At 37.7% G+C, this 14,090-nt stretch overlaps 1 protein-coding gene across 3 annotated transcripts in view; it reads left to right on the forward strand.

Moving 5' to 3' along the window:
* Positions 1–14,090, forward strand: part of FMN2 (formin 2) — a 345,907-nt gene that overhangs the window by 68,426 nt on the left and 263,391 nt on the right. The gene's annotated exons all lie outside the window — the stretch shown is intronic.

Here is a 14,090-nt window from a genome sequence, read left to right on the forward strand (position 1 = left end):
ATCTCAGAAAATTCCTCTAATCCCCATTTCTTGCTGCCAAAGGTAACTAATGTCCTGACTTGTATGGTAATCACAACCTACTTTTCCTTATGATTTCACTACCCTAGTATCAGTCCTAAAACACTGTAGTTTAATTTTTCCTGCTTCGGGAACTTTCATATAAATATCCTACAGTATGCATTCTTCTGTCTGCTTCTATGGCTCACATTAAGTTTGTATGAAGTTGTAGTTTATTTTCATTTTTGTATGGTTGCCCATTGTATGAAGATTTCATATTTTATCTAGCTATTCTGCTGTTTATGAGCATGCCTGTGTTTTGTTTTGAGTGATTACAAATAATGCTGCTCTGGACATTCTTGTACATTTCTGTTGATGGACACTTGCACACATTTCTGTTGGATGGATGCCTAGGACTAGAATTGCTGGGTCATAGGATATGCATATATTCAGCTTTATGGGATGTGACTAAATGCTTTTCCAAAGTGGTTTTACCAGTTTACAATCCCATCAGCAGTGTATGGGAATTCTCATTGCTCTCCATTCTTGACAACTTTGGTATGGTCACTCTTTTATTTTTTGTATGACTTTAACCATTCTGGTGGATGTATAATGTTATATCACTGTGGTTTTAATTTACCTTTCCCTAATTATTAATGTGGTTGATAACTTTTTCTATATTTATTTGTGTATCCTCCTTTGAAGTTTCTTGCTCATTTTTCTGTGAGATGATTTTATTTTTCTTAGTGACTGGGGCAACTTTATTATGGATTCAAATCCTTTGTCAGTTAAGCTTTTCCTTTCTTCCTGTTCTCTTTTGACGAGTACCTGTAATGCAGTCCCAGTCGTCAGTCTTTCCCTCTATAGCTGGTGTGTCGGGTGTCCTGTTTAAAAGTCTTTGCCTGCACTGCAAGCAGCAAGATATCCTCCTATATTATCTTCCAGAAGCTTTGTTGTGTTGTCTTTTCTATTTAGATCTATAATTATTCTAGACAGCAGTTTTATGCTTGTGAGATAGAGGTCGTATTTTATTACCGGGGTAGGTGAGAGTCTGGTATGTGGGTCTCTATTCTAGTCCGTTGTGTTTGTGTGTCCATGTCCAAATATTAGAGCCCTTAATTACTGTTGCGTTGTGATAGGTCTTGATATCTGGAATAGCAAGTCTTGCCATTTTGACTTTTTAAAGATTATCTTGGCCATTTTAGGCCCTTTTCATATAAGTTTTAGAATCAGTTTGTCATATCCCAGTAAAACACACGTGCACACTTGGGATGTTGATTAGAATTGTGTTAAATTTAACTGGGTTTGGAGAAAAGTGAAATAACTGAGACTTCAAATCCACAAATGTGATGAATCTGTTCATATGTATTTAAGTCATTTTTATTTTCTCTCATGGAAGTTTTTTTTAACTGAGGTATAATTGACATACAACATTATATTAGTCACAGGAGTATAACATAATGATTCGATATTTGTATATATTGCAAAATAATCACCACAATAAGTCTAGTTAACATCTGTCACCTTACATAGTTACCAAATTTTTTTTCTTGTGATGAGAACTTTTAAGATCTACTCTCTTAGAAACTTGCAAACATAAGATATTTTAAGTAGGTATTTTAAATTCTGTTTCTTCTATTTATTAAATATTAACAAATAGTAGATATTTTAAGATCTCTCTTAGCAACTTTCAAATATGCAATATAGTATTATTAACTATAGTCACCATGCTATATATTACATCCCCATGACTTATTTAAATATTTTATAACTGAAGTTTGTCTGTTTTGACTCCCTTCACTTATTTGGCCCACTTTCCACCCCCAGCCTCTGGCAACCATTATTCTGTTCTCTGTATCAATGAGCTTGTTTTTATTTTTTATTTTTTTGGTGAGGAAGATTGTCACTGAGCTAACATCAGTGCCGGTCTACTTTTATTTTGTATGTGGGATGCCACCACAGCATGGCTTGATGAGTGGTGTGTAGGTCTGCCCCCGAGATCTGAACCCACAAACCCTGGGCCACGGAAGCAGAGCGCATGAACTTAACCACTATGCCACTGGGCCAGCCCCTTGTTTCTTTTTTTTTAGATTCCACATATAAGTGAGATCATGTGGTATTTGTCTTTGTCTGACTTATTTCACTTAGCATAATGCCTTAATATTCCATCAGTGTTGTCGCAAATGGCAAGATTTCATTCTTTTTTTATGGCTGAATAATATTTCATTGTGTGTATATATATATATATATATATATATATACACATACACACACCACAGTTTTTAATCCATTCATCCATCAATGGACATTTATGTTGTTTCCATATCTTGGCTATTATAAATAATGCTGCAGTGGACATGGGGGTGCATATATCTTTTCAATTAGTGTTTTCATTTTCTTCAGATAAATACCCAGAAGTGGAATCGGTGGATCATATGGTAGTTCTATTTTTTATTTCTTTTTATTTATTTATTTATTTATTTATTTTTTAAAGATTTTATTTTTTCCTTTTTCTCCCCAAAGCCCCCCAGTACATAGTTGTATATTCTTTGTTGTGTGTCCTTCTAGTTGTGGCATGTGGGACGCCGCCTCAGCGTGGCTTAATGAGCAGTGCCATGTCCGTGCCCAGGATTCGAACCAACGAAACACTGGGCCGCCTGCAGCGGAGCCCGCGAACTTAACCACTCGGCCACAGGGCCAGCCCCTCTATTTTTTATTTTTTTAGGACCCTCCATACTGTTTGCCATAGTGGCTGCACCAATTTACATTCTCATCAACAGTGCACAAGGGTTCCCTTTTCTCCACATCGTTGCCAACACTTATTTCTTGTCTTTTTAATATTATCCATTCTAACAGGCATGTGATGATATCTCATTGGGGTTTTGATTTGCATTTCTCTGATGATTAGTGACGTTGAGCATCTTTTCATTGCCTCTTGGCCATCTGGATGTCTTCTTTGGAGGAATGTCTATTCAGATCTTCTGCACATTCTGGAATTGGATTGTTTCCTTTTTTGCTATTGAGTTATATGACTTTTTCATATATTTTAGTTAGAAACCCCTATCAGATATGTGATTTGCAAATATTTTCTCACATTCTGTAGTTTGCCTTTTCATTTTGTTGATGGTTTCCTTTGCTCTGCAGAATCTCATCGAGTTTGATAGGTTTCTGCATACAGGCCATGCAAATTTTTATTCAGTGGGTTTTTAGGTATTTGATGTTTTTAATACTATTTTAAAAGTTTTTTTTTTCTTTTTTTGAGGAAGACTGGTCCTGAGCTAACATCCGAGCCCATCTTCCTCTACTTTATATGTAGGAAGCTTGCCACAGCATGGCTTGCCAAGTGCTGCCCTGTCTGTACCCGGGATCTGAACCAGTGAACCCTGGGCTGCCGAAGCAGAACGTGCAAACTTAACCAGGCTGGCCCCTAAGTTTTTTTTTTTAGTTGAATTATATTTAACGTACAATGTTGTGTAAGTTTACAGTGTATAACATAATTGGTATTGTAGGGGAGGAAGACAATTCCTCTACCCTCTAGGTCCTTCTGGCTGGTCTAGGAATTAAATTGATGTGAGACAGAATAACAGGAGAAAATAAAACCAAATTTAGTAACATGTATACATGGGAGAAACTCAGGAAAACTGAATAACTTGCCAGAATGGCCAAAGTGGCCACCTTAAATACCATCTTCAGCTAAAGACAGAGGAGGATGTCGGGGGTGGTGGTTTGGGACTTCAGAGGGTGGAAGACAATTCATGTGCAGATGGAAAAGCAAGTGTTTGATAAACAAGTGTTTGTTGGGCCACCTATAGACAATGTGACCCGAGAGGCACATTTTACGTTACGCTACAGTTTTCCTATGGTGTTAACTCCTTCCTCGAACAGGCCTTTTACCTTAAATTCTTTTCAGCAGTTAGGGGGAAGGTCAAAGTTTCTTTCAGAGTCTTTCATTCTTAAAAATGATCAAGCCAAACAGACATTTTTGGGGTGGCAAATTCTGATCCCCCACAATATGTTTATATTACAATAGGATTGCCGTAGTAGCGTTAGTTAACACCTCTGTCACATCACACAGTTAGCATTGCTTCTAGTGTTGGGAGAGAATCTAGTCTCTGAGCAAGTTTAAATGTTTATAGTGCTGTTTCCTTGTCTGTAGTCACTGCACTGAGTGTTAGGTCTGCAGGACTGACTATTTACTGGTTGCAGGTATGTGCCCTTAAACAGCAGCTCTCCCGTTCCCCCACCCCCAGCCCTTGGGAACCACCATTCTGCTCTCTGCTTTTATAATATCAGTTTTTTTAGATTCCACATATAAGAGAGATCATACGATATTTGTCTGTCTCTGACTTACATCACTTAGCATAATGTCTTCAGGGTCCATCCATGTTGTTGCAAACGGCAGACTTTCCTTTTTTCTCACGGCTCAATAGCATTCCATCGTATTTATTTACCATATCTTCTTTATCCATTCATCTGTTGGTGGTCACTTAGGTTGTTTCCATATTTTGGCTATTGTGAATACTGCTCCAATAAACATGGGAGTGCATATTTCTTTGATATCCAGTTTTCATTTCCTTTGGACATATACCCGGAAGTGGGATTGCTGGATTGTATGGCATTTCTATTTTTAATTTTTTGGGTAATCTCCATACTGTTCTCCATAGTGGCTGCACCAGTTTACAGTCACATCAGCAGTGCAGATGTTCCCATTTCTCCACATCCTCTCCAACACTTATCTCTTGTCTTCTTGAAGATCACCATTCTTACAGGTGTGAGGTGCTATCTCAGGATGGTTTTGGTTTGCATTTTCCTGATGGTTAGTGATATTGAGTGCTTCCTCATATACCTGTTGGCCATTTGGGTATCATCTTTGGACAAATGTCTATTTAATTCTTCTCATTTTTTGATTGGATTGTTTTTTCTGTTATTGGGTTGTATGAGTTCTTTATAAATTTTGGATATTAACCCCTTCTCTGATACATGGTTTGTAAATTGTCCTCCCAGTCTCTAGGTTGCCTTTTCATTTTGTGGATTGTTTCCTTGGCTGTGCAAAAGCTTTTAAGTTTGACGTGATCCCACTTGTTGAGTTTTTCTTTTCTGTTTGTGCTTTTGGTGTCATATCCACAAAATCATTGCCAAGACCAATGTTGAGGAGCCCTTTCTCTGTGTTTTCTTCTAGGAGTTTTATGGCTTCAGGTCTTATGTTTAAGTCTTTGATCCATTTTGAGCTCATTTTTGTGAGTGGTATGAGATAGGGGTCCAGTTTCATTCTTCTGCATGTGGTTGTCCAGTTTTCCCAACACCATCTGTTGAAGAGACTCTCCTTTCCCAATGGATGTTCCTAGCTTCCTTATCAAATGTTAGTTGGCCGTGTATGTGGGGGTTGAATTCAGGGCTCTCTATTCTGTTCCATAGGTCTGTGTGTCTATTTTTATACTAGTATCATAAAAGTATTATTTTAAAATGTCTGTAAAAGTTTGTTTTGTGTTGCTAATGGAGAAGTACAGTTGATTTTTGCATGTTGATTTTTGTATTCGGCAACCATGCAAAATTTATTATTTCTGGTAGTTTATCTGTACATTATCTGTACATTTATTTGAGGTTTTTATGTATACCATCATGGCATCACAAATAAGGACATTTATTTCTTCTCTTTCCTCTTGTTTGCTTTATTTGTTCAACAACTGCTATACTGAATAGGAATAATTGTTAAATAGAAGACAGAGTGGTGATAGTGGCATTGTTTTCTCTTCTCATTTCCAAATTTTAATGCCAATCTTCAACGTTTCATCATTTTATCAGATTAAGCAAGTTTTCTTCTATTCCTAGCTTCCTGAGAATTTCTGTTGTGAATGGATGATGTATTTTATCACATGTTTTTCTGATTATCTCTACTGAGAATACTTTTTTTTTATTATTTATCCTGTTAATATGGAATATTACACGGATTTACTTTAAATGTTAAGCCTACTTTATTTTCTTGGAATCAACCCAATGTGCTTGTGCTATATCACTCTTTGTCCTTTTGTCTAATGTCCTTTTTCCGATTTTAGTACCTCTGTTATGTTGGTCTGATAAAATAAGTTGGGAAGTGTTCCCTCTTTTTCTATTCTTTGGAAGAATTTGTGTAAGATTGGTATTATTTCTTCCTTAAGTATTTCGGCAGAATTTGTCTGCCCAGCCACCTGAGTCTGGCGTGTTTTTTGTGAGACAGTTTTTAATTTTGAATTTCATTTCAGTTATGGGGCTGCTCACAATTTTTTAGTTGGTTGCCAATTTTGGTTAAATTACATATTTTTAGAGAATTTATCCATTTTATCTAATATTTAAAAATATTTGGTGTAAACTTACTTTAGTATCTTCTTACTATTTTTTAACGTCTATAGGATCTGTATAATGTTTCCTTTTTCATTCTGACATTGGTTAATTGTATCTGTACTTGATAATACTTGTCAGGTTTTCAATTTTATTAGCTTTTTAGAGGACTTCTTTTGACGCTATTTTATTAGTACTTTTATCTATTTCCTTCCTTCTCCCTTTGGACTAAATTGTTGGGGTTTTTTTCCCTCTAAATTCTTGAGAGGGATATTTAACATTGATTTTTTAGCCATTTATTTTTTAATATGTGCATTTAAACCTAAAAATTGCTGTCTAAAGTTACTAACTGCATCCCAATAGTTATGATATATAGTGTTGGCATTATCATTCATTTAAAAAATATTTTCTTATTTTGGTTCTGTTATGTTCTTTGAATAATGAGTGAATTAAAATTGTATTGCTTTATTTCCAGACGTACAGAGACTTTTGTTTTTTCAAGTTGATTTTTAATTTCATCGCATTGCGTTAAGAGAACATATTCTTCATCATTTCAGTATGTTGCTATTTGTTGAAATTTACTGTATAGCCCAAGAAGTGGTCAGTTTTCATAAATGTGCTGTGTGTGCTTGAAAAGAATGTTTTGGGATAAATGCTCTACGTAAGTCCGTTAGGTAAACTTGCTAATCGTGATCTTTCATATCCTCACTCAGTTTATTCCTTTCATTCTAGCAGTTATGGGAAAGTTACTCCACTCCATCTATGGCTATGTTCTTTTCCCCTGGTAGCTCTGCCAAGTTTGCTGCATAGACTTTAGACCGTGTTATTGTCATACATTTTAGAATTATTTATTTTCCTTATGAATTAAATTTTTATCAATAGTAGGTTTTCTTCCTTTTTTCTTCGGGTGATTTTTTGCCTTAAAGCTTTCATTTGCTATTAATATAGCTGTGCTTTTCTTTATTTTGTTAACATTAACAAGTTATATCATTTTCCTTTCTAGTAATCGTAATCTTTTATATATCCTTATGTTTTAGTTGTATCTCCTATAAAAAGCATACAATTGGAGTTCATTTTTTATCCAGTCCAATCCAATCTTTTCTTTTTTATTGAAACATTAAGTACATTTACATTTAATACAATTGTTTCAATAGTTTCATCTAAAATACTATTTTATTATGTATTTCCTACTTGTTTCATCTGTTTTATATTCCTTTATCTTTTTTGGGGGGTGGAGTCCGTCAAGTCTTTTTTACTATTTCATTTTTCCCTCTGGTAGTTCTTTTAGTGACTGTGTTTAAAAACAACACACATTTTTGCTTTATGTTGGTACTTCCTGTTTCCAGACAAATTAAGCAAACTTAAATTTTTTAAGTTTAATTTATTCCACCCCCATGTTGCATGTTTTTTTGGTTTGTTTGTTTGTTTGTTTTTGCTGAGGAAGATTTCATGCCCAGGAACTGAACCTGGGCCCGGGAAGTGGAGCATGCCGAACTTAACCGCTAGGCCATGGGGCTGGTCCATGTTATTGTTCTTTTATTTTAATTCTATTAAACCTCATAAGATATTATTGTTGTTTATACTGTCAGTCTTTGTGAAATCTTCTTTCCTTGCTTTGCTTCTTTCTTGCTGTGTCTCTAGGCTTCTATTTGGGATTATTTTCTTTCTGCCTGAAGAGCAGTTTGTTGTATTTCCTTTAATTGCAGGTCTGCTAGTTGACAAATTCTTTAGTAGTTTTTGTCTTAAAATAGATTTCTCTCATTTTCTTTCTTGAAAGATAGTTTTACAGGGTGTAGAATTCTAGTAGACTGTTTCAGCATGTGAAAAAGATCATTGTATGTAGCTTCCAATCACACTGACTTCTTAACAAAAATGTTCTATTTATTGCTTCTTTGAAGGTTATCTTTTTTTTTGTGATTGCTTTTGAAGTTTTCTTTTTTCTTCTATAGTTTTACCATATGCACCCAGGGGTGGTTTTCTTTATATTTGTCCTTTGAGGTTTCCTAAGGCTTCTGAAATCAGCGGCTTGATGCCTTCTCATTTTACTTCATTTATGTCATTTTATGTCTACTTCTAGTTTACCTTTATTCCGAGTGTGATAGTCTTTTGAATCTTAACCCAAAACCAGGGGTGTCACTAGGGCCAGCCCCCTTTCAGGGCACTGCCCTGCAATTTCTCCCCTTGCAGTGCGCTCAGACTCTCACAGGAGCCTCCACTCCCTCGGTGTGTGTCCTCCCCTGGATCCTGGCTTGGCAATTCTTCCTTAATTTGCTGCTCCCCTTTCCTTTGCCCTTAAGCAGATTGTGTATGTATATTTCGTGTTTTTTAGTCTCCACCAGAAGGGTTGATTCTAATGACCTCTTCTGTCATCACCTTGTGTATTATTTTTACAATGTACAAACAATTTACAGCCAGTTACTTGCACCCGTCAACATATCATGAACAGAATTTTACAGGGAATTTGATGCGATATGATTTTAATGACTCTTGGTCACTTGTACATACTGTAATTTTATTCATATTGCTATTTTTGGAAATTCTTTTTCCCCTTTTTTAAAACATAAAGAACACTGGAATAAATGTATTCTAGTATATGTATATTTTTGCATATCATTGATTTATTCTCCCCTTAGGGAAAGTTTCTGTAAGCAGAATTGCTGGTTCCAAAGGAATCTATTTTAAAATTCTTTTGATGCTCAGTTTCCGTCCAGAAAATTTGCATTCATTTACAATGTCGCTGGTAGTAATGTCAGTGCTTCTTTTGAACATAGTTAAGAAAACATTCCTTTATATTATCCTGAAACATTTTCAAAGACCTCAGCTCATCTTTAGATTTACTCATCTTGATGTTACTCTTACTCATTTGTATTTGTCATTTTTATATACCTGTCCAGATTTCTAACTTCTTATTTGAATGCAAACCAGAGATTCTTTGGGCACTTGCATTCAGCTCTATTAAATCCCATTTAGTACAGCTGATTACATGGCTAAAGTGTAATCTTAATTGTATCAAGATTATGGCAGAAATATAAATTATAAGTGTGAAGAGATACAGTGATTTAAGAAATACCTATCGTGTGTTATTTATAAAAGCATGTGCACTGTGATTACAGCTACTTAGAACATTCAAAGAAAGATTAGAAAATAATACACCCAGCGGATGCTGGTGTGTGTGCTACTAATTATTTTCTTCTCTCCTCTGTCTCAAAGCAGTTCTACAGAGTTGTGCTGTGGTCTTTTTTTTATACTTACGTGATCAATGCAAACCCGAATACTGTGAGTACAGTTCGGTCTACTATCAGTGGATCTACCTTTTATCCACCAGTTATCTTGTAAAAAGTTCATGAGTTACAATAGATAAATAAATGGATCTTTCGTCATTTCCCTAATACTAAGAATATGTTTATTGCCGTTTTATTCCAAAAAGTATTTATAATGATTAGTAAGAAAAGTAAGATACTATAAGATAAAAATTAGCTATCAGTGAAAAGATAAAAAAAAATGACAAAAGAAAACAAAACTGGGGACGAACGTAAAATGGAACAAGGAATGAGGCTAATGAAAACCATGTGTTCTGAAACCCAAAACCTGTGGCAAGTGGGCCACAGGCATACTTATTTCAGATTTTCTAATAGATGAAACAAAAAGCAAATCTGATCAACACAATGGTCCATAAGATTTAAAAAGCACCAAGAAACTCAAAATGCCATCCAACCATTGAATTCTTCAGATGAAGCTGTAAATTTCTAAGATTAATAATACATTTATCTGCAGAACGTCTGGCAGAAACTCTGTATAATGGGATGGACTTTGCAGCAGCCTCTTCCAGTGGCCCCGGCAGTCTTTTCTTCTTAGAGGTCACCCCCAACACAGTTGAGCGGAAGCCTTGGTGAGGCCAGTGTGACCAGGTGCAGGTACAGAGTCCTCTGCTAGCCTGAGAGAGATCTTATCTATGCTCCCTGCGGTGGATAGAGGATATGGAAAGAAATGAAGCAGGTGCATACTTTTGGTCAATTTTTTCACATTTTTCCCCCTCAGTCAGACTTCTGATAGCTGGTGACAGATGGTACTTCCTAGAATGTCTGAGATACAGTTACTGTATTTTGCCACTCAATTAGAGATCCATTGGCCTTGATGGACACTTGAGCTGGGGCAGTGCCAAGAGCTTCTTAGGAAGTGAGGAACCCAGTCTAAGATTTATCCCCACGTGTGTGCACGTCCCATCTCCCCTCACTGATGTGTCAGGGGAACACCAGTGGGAAGGGCAGCAGTTCCTCTCAGAGAGTGATGTAGGTTCTGCTTCACTATACAGACTAATGGGCAATGACAGTTTCTGGCGTATAGCACTGTCAGAAAAACGTTCACCTGAAACAGTGTAAGGTGACGACTAAAGCCTCATCATGGCTAGAAAAATCTCCATGAAGCCTCTTAGAATGCCTAACTTTGAGCATTATTACTTTCTAGTGAACCCTCTAAAATAAGCTATTTGTGGATTATAGCTCTGAGTTGTTTTGAGGATTATTATTTGTAACTCAGGTAAAAGATGGGGAAATATCGGCTAAAAGTAACTTTTTTTCTTTTTTGAGGTAGCAGGCCCGTGATCTATGTATGCCACTTTTAGTTGTGATTTTAAATCTTCTGACCTGCCTATGGTAGAAAGCTGGTACTTGTTTTCTTTAATAGGAAGAAATGACCCAGTTCAACAAAAGTTAAAACAGACCTTGAGAATGTAAGGGGGTGGAATAGGGGCATGGGACACATATTCCTGTTTTCGCTGAGATAGAAAACTATGATTTGATTTGTTACAAGACAGTTCTTATTGATCTTGCTGTCACTGAGCAAGGGCTCACTAACCGACAAGCATAAAAGCCAATCCTATGGCACTAGCTTTTGAGAAAGGAAAGGGCTTTATTGTGAGGTCGACTTGCAAGGAGACAGGAGACAAAGCTCTCACATCTGTCTCCTCGATGCAGGGTTTGGGGTGCAATTTAAGGGATTAGGGAAGGCAGGCTGGTATGTGGAAGCCCTGGCAAGACAAGCTTTGATTGAAAGAATACAAATGACTGTCGATGGTGAGTTGTGTAAAGGGCTTTGACACCAGATCTTCCCATGAAATGGACCCCATAATTCTGAAAAGGATCTGTCTTTCAAGTTCTGGTCACATCGCAGTCCTTTTGGTTCCACGGTGGGGAGACTCTGGTTCCAGGCGTTAATTTTCTCCTCTGGGTGTGCTCTGGCTACGTGACTTGAAGTTTTGGCTCGTTGCCCCAGCAAGACAACATTAACATTCTATTTCTAACAAGATGGGCTCAGTTTAAACTGGTCCTGTGGTTACATTGACCTTGTACTTCCTTAATACTCATTGGGTGTCTGTTATGTATATAGATTATGTAATGTCTTAGGGAAAACAGGGGATATAGGATTTGGTGCCTGGTAGCAAGGAGCTATACCTCTGCTTGGAAAGTAACAGCTACATTTCTGAAATGTTAAACGGAAATACAGCAGAGAAAGAGACGTTCTAGTTGGTTCAGGAAATGCCACAGGGCAGTTATTATTTGAATGCAAAACTTAGTGACAGTCAGTAAAAATGCCAAGAAAACTCTGGAGACTCAAGTTTGTTCAACTAGCTTCTCACCATAAAGCAAAGACTCAGTGTTGGTTCTGGAGAGATCTTGATGTGGATGATTTTGAATTCCTCTGAAAAGGATTTTTAAAATATAGGAAATAATGTGTGATTATTCCAATCAAATGTAGATTTAAAAATGTTACTTTTGACTAACAGTGTAGTTGTCTTGGCTCTCCCCTCATAGTGTTTGCTCCTGCCTCATGCCATCCCTACAAACAGGACCCGGGGGGGTGTTCCTCCTGATTTCCTAGTGGGAACACCGAGGCCTCACAAAGTTAGGAGATCTGTCTGGGCTACAGCACTGGTGATATCCTAGGAGTTTTGTCTACTCTGTATTTTTGTTTATTTTGTGTCATTGCCAGTAGGTTTAGATAGAATAGATAACTTGATATCTTTGCTTTCCAAATTGTACCCACAATGTACCCTTTTGGTACCTTGTTAAGCAAATGAGGGAGATGAGATTACCAGCTACAGTACCACTCATATTGACAAGCCATCTCTTTTATTTCTTTTTCCCTGACAAATGTGTTAATTCAATAGACATTAGTGGCTGTTCTGCAGTCCTCATGATGTTGTCAAGAGTGGGGGGATTAACAGGACCTGTGTGCACACTTCTCGAGTTGAAGGAGCTTCAGTGCATTTGAGGGAAGCGGAGATACGCTCAGGAAAGTGCTAAGTCACCATTCCAGACAGCACACCAGAATCGTCAAAACGAGGGTGGCGGGTGTGCTGGTTCCGGAGTGGTCCAGGTGAGCTGGGGCTTCAACTAGACTCTAGTGATTGATGGATTCTGTGAGTGGAGGACAAGGGAGGGCCTCTGGTGGAGTGGAGCTGACTCAGGAACGGTGGAGAGATGAACCTGGGAGGTGGGTGGGAGGCACGTAGAAAAATTTAAGTGGCAGTCGGGTTGAAGAGTTGGCACCTGTAGACGTTAACGAGCCATGAAAGAAACTGCGTTATGCTTATTTTCTGCAAGTGGAACCGTGTTTTGAGCATGTCACAGCACTGTAATGTATGACAGTCCTGGGCTGAGGCTGGAAGCCTGGAGGACAAACCGAACTTTTTGTCTGTTTGTTTGTGTGGCATTGTCTAGAGTGCTTTAGCATACTTTGTATTGGGGGGAGTGTGGAATCCTCGTGAAACTGTTTATCCTCTGGCTGTTGGTGCTACCTCTTTTATATGGAGCAAATGAAGTCCAAGGCTGAGTGGGTTTGTTATTAGGATGATGAAGCTCTCTAGGCAAGAATCCCTTTGTCAGGGAGTGTGCAGCGTGTTGCTCGGGTAGATACTTGGCTCTACCTTCCACGAAAGGTGGAAGGTGATGCGGACATGCGGGGAGCAGGATCCTGTGCCTAATGGTTTGCAATAGCCAGGAGATGTCTTTCTAAACCAGCGGCTGTCCGGGCATCATGCCCATCCTCCCTTGCCTGAGTCTTACTCTGTTCTTCTAAAGATGAGGACATTCTCTCATGTTTTGGTCAATCCACGTGTATGGAATCCCTTCAGTTTCACCCCTGAGAGCTCGTTTCTAACTTCATGTTAATTAAACAAACCGCTCATTTCACCACTGAAAAGCTGTTTCTGATATTCAGTAAGCTAAGTGGCAGAGCCTCTGGTGTTGATCAAGATATGAATAGTTGAGAGAGGCATGAATAGTGGAAGTGCTTGGCTAGGTGTGAAATGTGACACTTTCTGGTACAGTTCTAGCTGATCCCAGGAATCTGAATTCTCAGTTATGGCCAATGACTGTCCCTAAGGGTCAAGCTTGACTAACTGATCTATCTGTTGTAACTTACTGTTGATGCTGAGGAATATTTTATGAACTTCTTAAATTAATTCGTTAAACAAATTACAGAAATAGCAACCCTTGTTCCTCAGTTCAGTTTATAGTTCCAGCACAGTGATTATAGGATGCTTTTGTTTTTAATTTGCTCTTTACCTCTACTGTACTGTTATCCTCTTTATGATGATTTGATCTCTTTATGATGATCAAAGCTTTAGGGAAATATCCCTATAAATAAGGAAAATGCCATGAAGAGAACCCAGGACATGTGTATCTTGAGTGCATGCGTCCTAAACTGGTGGTGGTGGTCTGAAATCCTAATGAGCAGTTGGCAAGGTGTTTATCGGCCTCCACGCGACTCTGTGAGAT

The sequence above is a fragment of the Equus asinus genome, chromosome 30, assembly GCF_041296235.1.
Source record: "Equus asinus isolate D_3611 breed Donkey chromosome 30, EquAss-T2T_v2, whole genome shotgun sequence".
NCBI classification, from domain to species: Eukaryota; Metazoa; Chordata; class Mammalia; order Perissodactyla; family Equidae; genus Equus; species Equus asinus.